General features: G+C 60.7%; 1 pseudogene across 1 annotated transcript; it reads right to left on the bottom strand.

Moving 5' to 3' along the window:
• Nucleotides 1-271: 271 nt before the first annotated feature.
• On the bottom strand, nt 272-1,173 carry LOC309585728 (olfactory receptor 14J1-like; annotated as a pseudogene). The gene has a single exon. The product of its transcript is annotated as an olfactory receptor 14J1-like (transcript).
• Between the last annotated feature and the right edge of the window lie 6,809 nt (nt 1,174-7,982).

The raw sequence follows: 7,982 nt of genomic DNA, 5'->3' as shown, positions 1-7,982 counted from the left end.
AAAGGTAGATGTTCATGCAGAAATGCAAGGAGTAGTACTACAGTACTTTATAAAAAGCAGAATAACACCAGAAAAAGAATAAGAAAAAGCACCAATGAAAATATGGACAAAGAGGAAAAAGAGGCCAAGATTGTAAAGAGTTACATTCTGAAGGTTCTGGAGCAGAAAAGAGAGAGTTTATTGCTTCTGAGAAGCATCCCAGTCATCATTTTCCTCGCATGGCAGAAGGAAATAGAAAGATTTTAACTTGTGAAAAGTATCCAGTCCTCACTTTCCTCAGGGCATCCCTGAGCTCCTGGTTCCTCAGGCTGTAGATGAGGGGGTTCAGGGCTGGAGGCACCACCGAGTACAGAACTGACAGGGCCACATCCAGGGATGGGAGGAGATGGAGGGGGGCTTCAGGTGGGCAAACATAACAGTGCTGAGGAACAGAGAGAGCATGGCCAGGTGAGGGAGGCACGTGGAAAAGGCTTTGTGCCGGCCCTGCTCAGAGGGGATCCTCAGCACAGCCCTGAAGATCTGCACATAGGAGAAAACAATGAACACAAAACAGACAAACACCAAACAGGCACTGACAGTGATGAGCCCAAGTTCCCTGAGGTGGCAGTGTGAGCAGGAGAGCTTGAGGATGTGTGGGATTTCACAGAAGAACTGGCCCAGGGCATTGCCCTGGCCCAGGGGCAGGGAAAATGTATTGGCCATGTGCAGGAGAGCGTAGAGAAAGGCACTGGCCCAGGCAGCTGCTGCCATGTGGGCACAAGCTCTGCTGCCCAGGAGGGTCCCGTAGTGCAGGGCTCTGCAGATGGACACGTAGCGCTCGTAGCACATGATGGTGAGGAGGAAATCCTCTGCTGAGAGGAAGAAGAGAAAGAAAAACACGTGAGCAGCACATGCTGAGTAGGAGATGTGGCTGGTGCCCCAGAGGGAATTGTGCATGGCCTTGGGGACAGTGGTGCAGATGGAGCCCAGGTCGGTGAGGGCCAGGCTGAGCAGGAAGAAGAACATGGGGCTGTGCAGGTGCTGGCCACAGGCTCCGGCGCTGATGATGAGGCCGCTGCCCAGGAGGGCAGCCAGGGAGATGCCCAGGAAGAGGCAGAAGTGCAGGAGCTGCAGCTGCCGCGTGTCTGCCAATGCCAGCAGGAGGAAGGGGCTGATGGAGCTGCTGTTGCACATTTTGAGCCTCTGGCCATGGAGTGCTGTTGAAGGAGGAGACAGTGAGGAGTCAGGGGAGACTTTGCTGAGCAATGTCCAAGCCCTTTCTCCTGGCCCTGCCCCCCAGTTTTCCTTTTCTCAGAGCCCTTCCCTCAGCCCCGTGCCTGGAGCTCTGCTGGGATCTGGCCCCATTGCTGTGACGAGCAGGGGCTGTGCCCATGGACAGCGAGGAGTCAGCTCTGCTCTGCTTCAGCGGGGACATGGGAATGGGGACAGGGGCCGGTCCTGGGGCTGGACTCCATCAGCCCAAAGTGCTCCTGAGGCAGAGGAGCTGGGCAGCATCTCCTGTGCCAGGGCTAAGGAACGGTGACGGCCAAAGGCACTTTGAGAGGGTTTCCTGCTGTGCCCAGGGAGAGCAGAGAGAGCTGTGCAAGGCAAGAGCATTGGCTGTAACTCAGAGAAGGGTGAGGGAAGCTGCTCTGTCGCTCCATCTGTCCCCAGCTGCCCCTCCTGAGATCGAGGGCAGTCACTGTGTTCCCCTGAAAATCAGCCTGGCACAGCTGAGAGCAGAGGGACCCACAGCAGAGCAAAGTGGCTCAGCCTTTCTCAGAGTCTCAGCCCCACTGCTGGCCAAGGACACTCCCGGCCCCAGTGTCCCCTGGAAGGCAGCTCACAGCTGGGATGGCATCCCGAGGGCACAGCGAGGGTCCTGTCCATGGCCCTGCTGGAGGAGAGCCGGCTCATTGCCAGCCTCCCAGCCCGGCGTGCCCAGAGCTCCCGGGGCACAGGGAGCTGGGACACCCCATTGCTGTGCTCAGCCTGCACAGGAGGAGCCCCAGGGCTGGGCCTGAGCCTGCAGCTGGAGCTGCCATTCCCAGAGAGCCCCTGAGCAGCGCCAGGAGCAGCTGAGCAGGGCAAGGAGAGAGAGCCGGGCCCTGAGGAAAAGCCTTTCCCTGCGCAGCGCTGCCCAGCCCCTCCTGGGCAGCACCAGGGCAGGACAGTCGCCCTCAGGCCCCGGGCAGCAGGAACGGGCCCGCGGCCGCAGAGATGCCCTTCATCTCTGGTGCTGCTCTGCCGGCCCAGGAGGGCACCGAGGGCCCCGAGCCCCCGGGCTGAGGGCCCCGAGCCCCCGGGCTGAGGGCTGTGCTGGCTGCGAGGGGACACCGGGGCTGCGCTGCTCAGGGCGGTGTCTGCACTGCAGGGCAGGCCCGGCAGCTGCCACAGCTCCCCTCAGCAGGGCTGCCCTCAGCGCTGCCTCCCTCCCTCCCTGCCCACGGCTCTGCTGCTGGAGCTGTCCCAGCCGGGAGCTGCTCCTGCGGCCCGGGCTCCGTCCCTGCCGCTGCTGCCGGAGCCCAGCCCAGCCCCTGGGCCAGCCCTGCCCGGCAGCCGCTCGGGGCTGCGGGGATTAAAGAGCAGCTCCCCCGGGCCTGGGCACCATGGAAAGGTGATGCTGGCTGGATCTGGAGGCCGCGGAGGTGCAGGCACTTGCTGAGGCTCCCAGGAATCCTCAGTGGGATGGTTTAAGAGCCTCAGCCCCTGCTCCACCTGCACAGCTGAGTTTCCATTCCCACCAAGCTGAGCCTGGGAAAAGTGGGAGCACAAACTGAGGAAAGCAGAGACTCAAGCAGGAATCTCCTGCCCTGAATGTGCTCATGAAAATCCCCTCAGGAATGAGCTGGGCATGAGCTGGAGCTCTGAGCAGCCCTGGCCCCCACAGCAGCCTCTCCACAGCAGCAGGACCTGCCCTGCAGGAGTCACTCCTTGCAGCCACAGCTCCCCTGCACCGCCCATGGGGAGCTGCCAGGCAGGCTGAGAGCTGCCCCTGGCAGGTGGCAGATGCCCTGGCCTGGCAAAGAGCCCTCAGGGCTGCAGGAGCTGCTCTGCAGGACAGCCCTGGGCACCCCTGGCTGCTGCCCACCTTCACAGCCTGCAGCCGGCCCTGGCAGCAGGAGCCGTCCTGCCCTGTCCCTCTGACGGTGCCCAGGGCAGCCCCGCTCTGCAGCACATCCTCCCCCAAGGCAGGAACGGCAGCAGAGCCATCCTCACAGCCATGGCAGCCGTGCCATGGGCCAGCTCTAGAGGATCCCTGCAGCCAGAGACTCACTGTGTCCCACGCTGGGAAGGTTTCTCCAGGAATGAGTTCAGAGCTGCCCTCCCAGCTGCTTTAGCCAGCTCTCTGCTCACTCCTGCCAGGTACCTGCAGGCAGTGCCCTCAGCCCTGCTGGGCTGGCAGAGGAGCTGCTCCTCAGCAGAGCTGCCTCTTTGAAGCTCTCCTTGGTTGCCAGGAGCTTGAGAGTTCCCTCTGTGCCAGGAGCCCAGCCCAGCTCAGCAGCACAGCAGCAGCACAAGGATTTTAATGACCCTCTCGGGGCTTTGGTGTTGTTCACATCAGACTCAGTCCCTCAGAGTGTCTTCAAAAAACTTCCCAAGAACTCAAAGTCAGATTCGAAGTCCAAAGTTTCTTTAACTTTTAATGGGTCCCAGTGAGGGACACGACTCACGTGAAAGTGTCCCCAGGTTCCAGTGAGAGCAGAACTCTGGAGGCAGCGATGGCAGGGGGGGACAAGCAAGGGAAAGGTGTCTCTGGTGCTGAGCAAAGCTGGCTGTGTTCCATGAGTGCAAAGGGCCAAGGCCTGAGCCCCAGCCCCTGGCAAGGCAGATCCTGTCCCTCCCTCAGTGCTCAGGGCTCTTGCCGGGGCACTGGGATGTGGGGATGGGCAGTGCCCAGGGCAGCACCATGGGGCGGCCCCTGCCAGGCTGCTGGGCAGGGACAAGGAGGCCCTGAGGCCCCAGGGCTGCAGGGGTCACTTGTCCCCTTCTGGCCTCAGGGCCAGGGCCAGCAGCCGTGGCCAAAGGGCTGCACAAGTTGCCTCTGTCAGGGCCTTGCAGCTGCTGCCCATCCCTCTGCCCTCTGCAGCCCAGGCTGTCCCACGGTGTCCCTGCCCTGCGCCTCTGTCCCTGCAGGCTGTCCTCATCCCCCCGGCTGCCCCACCTGGCTGGCCCCTTCCTTTGCTGGCAGCTCTGCGTCCTGCCTGCCTCTGCCTGGGCACACAAAGCCTTGGGCTGCTCCAGACTCCTTCTGGGGGACGTGTTGCACCCCAGCCCTGCCTGGGAGGGAAATTCCTTTCTCCTGGTGTCCACTCTGGGCCTCCCCAGCTGCCCTGTCACAAAGGCCCCTTGGTTCTTTGGGGCCAGCAGTGCCACAGTGGCCCCTTGGTTCCATGGAACGCCACAGGGTCACAATGGTCCCCTTGGTGCCACCAGCCCTGCAGGGTCACAACGGCCCCTGGGTTCCACGAGGCCACGCAGGGTCACAGTGGTCTCCAGAGGAAGGGCAGCACCGAGCCCCAGGGTTTCAGGGGCAGACGAGACACAGCCACCAGAGGCCAAGGCCAGCCACATCTGTCTGTCCTGCCAGGTTTGTCTGGGAGCAGCCCTTGGATATTGGGAATTTGGGAGGTGGAATCCCAATTTTGGCCATGGGCACCTTGTTGAGAAGGATGGGTTTATTCCACATGAAAGAAAAGCACAAAGTCCAAGAGTTTGGAAAGAAGATGAGAGGTGGCCACCATGGGCGAGGGCAGCCAGACCTGTCTCTCATGGCAGCTTTTGTCTGGGAGCAATCCTTGGATAGACAGAATTTGGGAGGTAGAATCTCAGTTTTGGCCATGGGAGCCTGGATGGGAAGGATGGTTCTCTTCTTTAGGAAGGAAAGCACGGAGCCCCAGGAGCCCCAGGGCTCCTGAGGCAGCCCCTGCTGCCCCGGGAGGGAATTTGGGGAGGGGGCAGAGGGGGTGCGCAGCCCCCGCCGGGGGATGACCCCGGCCCAGCGCCCTTCGTTCAGCACCGAGCTGGGCTTGGGGCCGCAGGAGGAAGAGGCCGATGGGAAGCAGATCCTGCAGGGGGGACAGGGCTTGGGCTCAGGGCAAGGTCCTGCCCTGCACACCTGGCTCAGGTGTGAGCCTGCCCCGGGAAGGGAGCGGGACATTGCCATCCCCACGGATCAGGGCTGGGAGCAGCGCTGGGAGCACGGACATGGAAATCCTGGGAGCCACTGGGACCGCCCTGGGGGGTGAATGATCCCCCCCAGCACCTTTCCAGGCCGCCCTGCGAGCTGAGAAATGCTCGCTGGGCCTCGGCCTTGGCCAAGAGCCCCCGGGCTCAGCTGCTCTGAGCTCAGGCGCTGCCGGCTCCCGCAGCCCGCCCAGGGCCGCCCTGCCCGTGCCGGGGCTGTGCTGGAATTCTCTGCTGCTGCTGGGCCACTCGGGGGCTCTGGCCCAGCAGGAAAGGTGACCCTGAGCCAGGAGCTTTCCTTGGCCGCAGCAAAGCCTCGGCACGGAAAGACCTTCCCAGTGCTGTGCCCTGGGCCGGGAGGGATTGTGCCACCACAGCTGTCCCTCCATTTCTTCTGCCAGGCAGCTTTAGCACAGGAGAAGTGGAGAAGCCAGAGCTGCCTCTCAGCTTTCCGCAGTCCTGCAGAGCAATCCTGTGTGGGAAGCAGCCTGGGAACAGGGTTGAGGTGGCAGGGCAGGGGAATTGAGAGCCCTTTCCTCCGCCGTGGGCCCAGGCTCTGGCCCTTGCCCTTTGCAATGGCCCTGCAGCTGCCAGAGGGGCCTTTTTGGCTCAGCTGAGAGCAGTCCTGCTGCAAGGCTGTCCTCGAGCTGCTTGGGCTGCACATGTGCCCAGGGAATGCTCATTGCTTGCAGTCTCAGGCGCTGTGGGTGTGCAGGTGTAACTACTGCAGGAGGGAACAGCTCTGCTGGGGGCAGTTCTCTTTTTCTTGGTGGTTTTTCTGTTGAAGGAACGTTCCCTGCCAGCTCTGGGAAGAGCTGTGTAGCTGTATGTGCCACTTGTGTGTGGCACTGTGGCTCAGGAGGTGGCCAAGGGGAGCTTGGCCGAGGTGTGGGCAGAGGAATGGCCATCAGGCCAGGCTGGGGGGTCAGCGGCCGGTCAGTTGCGTTGCGTGGCCGCGGCTCTGGAGGCTTGTGTGGGAGCGTGTGCAGGGCTGGAAGGCTGGGGCTGCCGCCGCTGTGTCCCAGAGCCGGGAAGGCCGGGGCTGGCCCGGCCCTGGCCCGGCCCCGCCAGCTCTGGCAGCTGCCGGCGGGGACACAAAGGGCAGCTCCGAGCTGCGGCCGCTGCGCTGCGGCCGCACAAAGGCAGCGCCCGCAGAGCTCCAGGGCAAGGTCCTGGCCCTGGCTCGGGGCTGGGCCGGGGCCAGCGGCAGAAAATCAACTTGCAGCTTGGGCCCCGCAGCAGGGAGGAGCAGCAATTGCTGGCTGAGAGAGACTCTTGCCAAGGGCCTGCAGGGCCGGGCCCCAGGGAACGGCTTCCCGCTGCCCGAGGGCAGGCTGAGATGGGATGTGGGGCAGCAATGGTTCCCTGGCAGGGCGCTCAGGGCCTGGCCCAGGCTGGCCCCAGAAGCTGCGGCTGCCCCCGCATCCCTGCAAGTGTCCCAGGCCGGCTCGGCCATTGGGGCTTCCTGCCCAGGAGGGCTGGGCTGGGCTGGGCTGGGGCTGCTGAGGGCGGGATGGGCTCTGCCTGAGACAGCTGAAGGCTGCGCATGATGAGGCCGGGGGGACCCCGTTCCTCAGTGGGTTCTGGGGTATCCCACATTCCTGAAGGGATCTCAGGGTATGTCCCGTTCCTGAGGCAGTTTTGGGGTCCCCCCAATGCTTCGGGAGGGGTTCTGAGAGGGGGGCTCTGGTGCTTGGAAGGGGGACCTATTGTCAGGGATGTGGGGAGCCCATTTTGGGAAGGATGCTGCTGTTTGTGGCAATGTTGAGAGGTTCTGAATGGGCTGTGGGGCCCTGGCTCTCATTTTGGGACTTGAGGTGAGCCCATGGGCACAGCAAGGCCTGAGGAGAGGTTCCAAGCTCCCATTTGGGATGGAGGGATTGAGCGGGTGCCTGCAATCAACTCAATGCCAGCCCCAATGTGTCGATGGCAGCCCCAAATGGCTCGATCCATCAGCCCCAAGGCCCGGCTGTGGGGAGTCAGGAAGCACAGAAGGGGAATTGGTGTCCAGGAGGGGTGGGATGGGATGGGATGGGATGGGATGGGATGGGATGGGATGGGATGGGATGGGGTGGGATGGGGATTGGATGGGATGGGATGGGATGGGATGGGATGGGATGGGATGGGATGGGATGGGATGGGATGGGGGTGGCATTGTGGGGGTGGGATGAAGTTTGGGATTGATGGGGTGGTTTGGGCACTTGGAGTGGGGCATTTCAGGAAGGGAAAGAAGGAGCTGCTTTTGGGGAGGCTCCTGCTGCTTTTTGACAATTTTGGGGCCTCTAGGTGGCTTCTGGGAGGTTGCAGTGAATTTGGGGAAGGTGCCAAAACCCCCTGCAATTTGGGGGGCTGAGGTGAAGTCCCCACATTTTGGGAGGGTGAGGGGATCCCAATTGGGAGGGGGTCCTGCTGCTTTGCACCCCTTAATTGGGGTGAGAATTGGGCAAGGAAGGAAGGAAGGAAGGAACAAGGAAAGGAAGGAAGAAAAGAAAAATAGAAGAAAGAAAAAAAGAAAGAAGGAAAGAGAGCAACAAGAAATAATAAAAAAGAAAAAAAAAGAAAAAAATTAAAAATGAAGGAAGGAAGCAAGAAAGATATAATAAAAATGAAAAAAAAGAAAAGAAGAAAGGAAGAAGATCAAAAGACATATAAAAAAGGAAATGAAAGTGATTAAAAAAGAAAAGAATTAGAAAGAAAGCAAGACTAAATAACATGAAACCAACAAGGAAAAATTATTTAAAAAGAAAAGAAAAATCATTAAAAAAATGAAGCAAGGAAGCAAAAAGATAATAAAAATGAAAGAAAGGAAGAAAAGA

Source organism: Coloeus monedula (assembly GCF_965178545.1).
Source record: "Coloeus monedula genome assembly, contig: HAP1_SCAFFOLD_167, whole genome shotgun sequence".
Lineage (NCBI taxonomy): Eukaryota > Metazoa > Chordata > Aves > Passeriformes > Corvidae > Coloeus > Coloeus monedula.
Note: the sequence above shows the minus strand (reverse complement) of the source record. Positions and strands in the feature narration are given on the sequence as shown.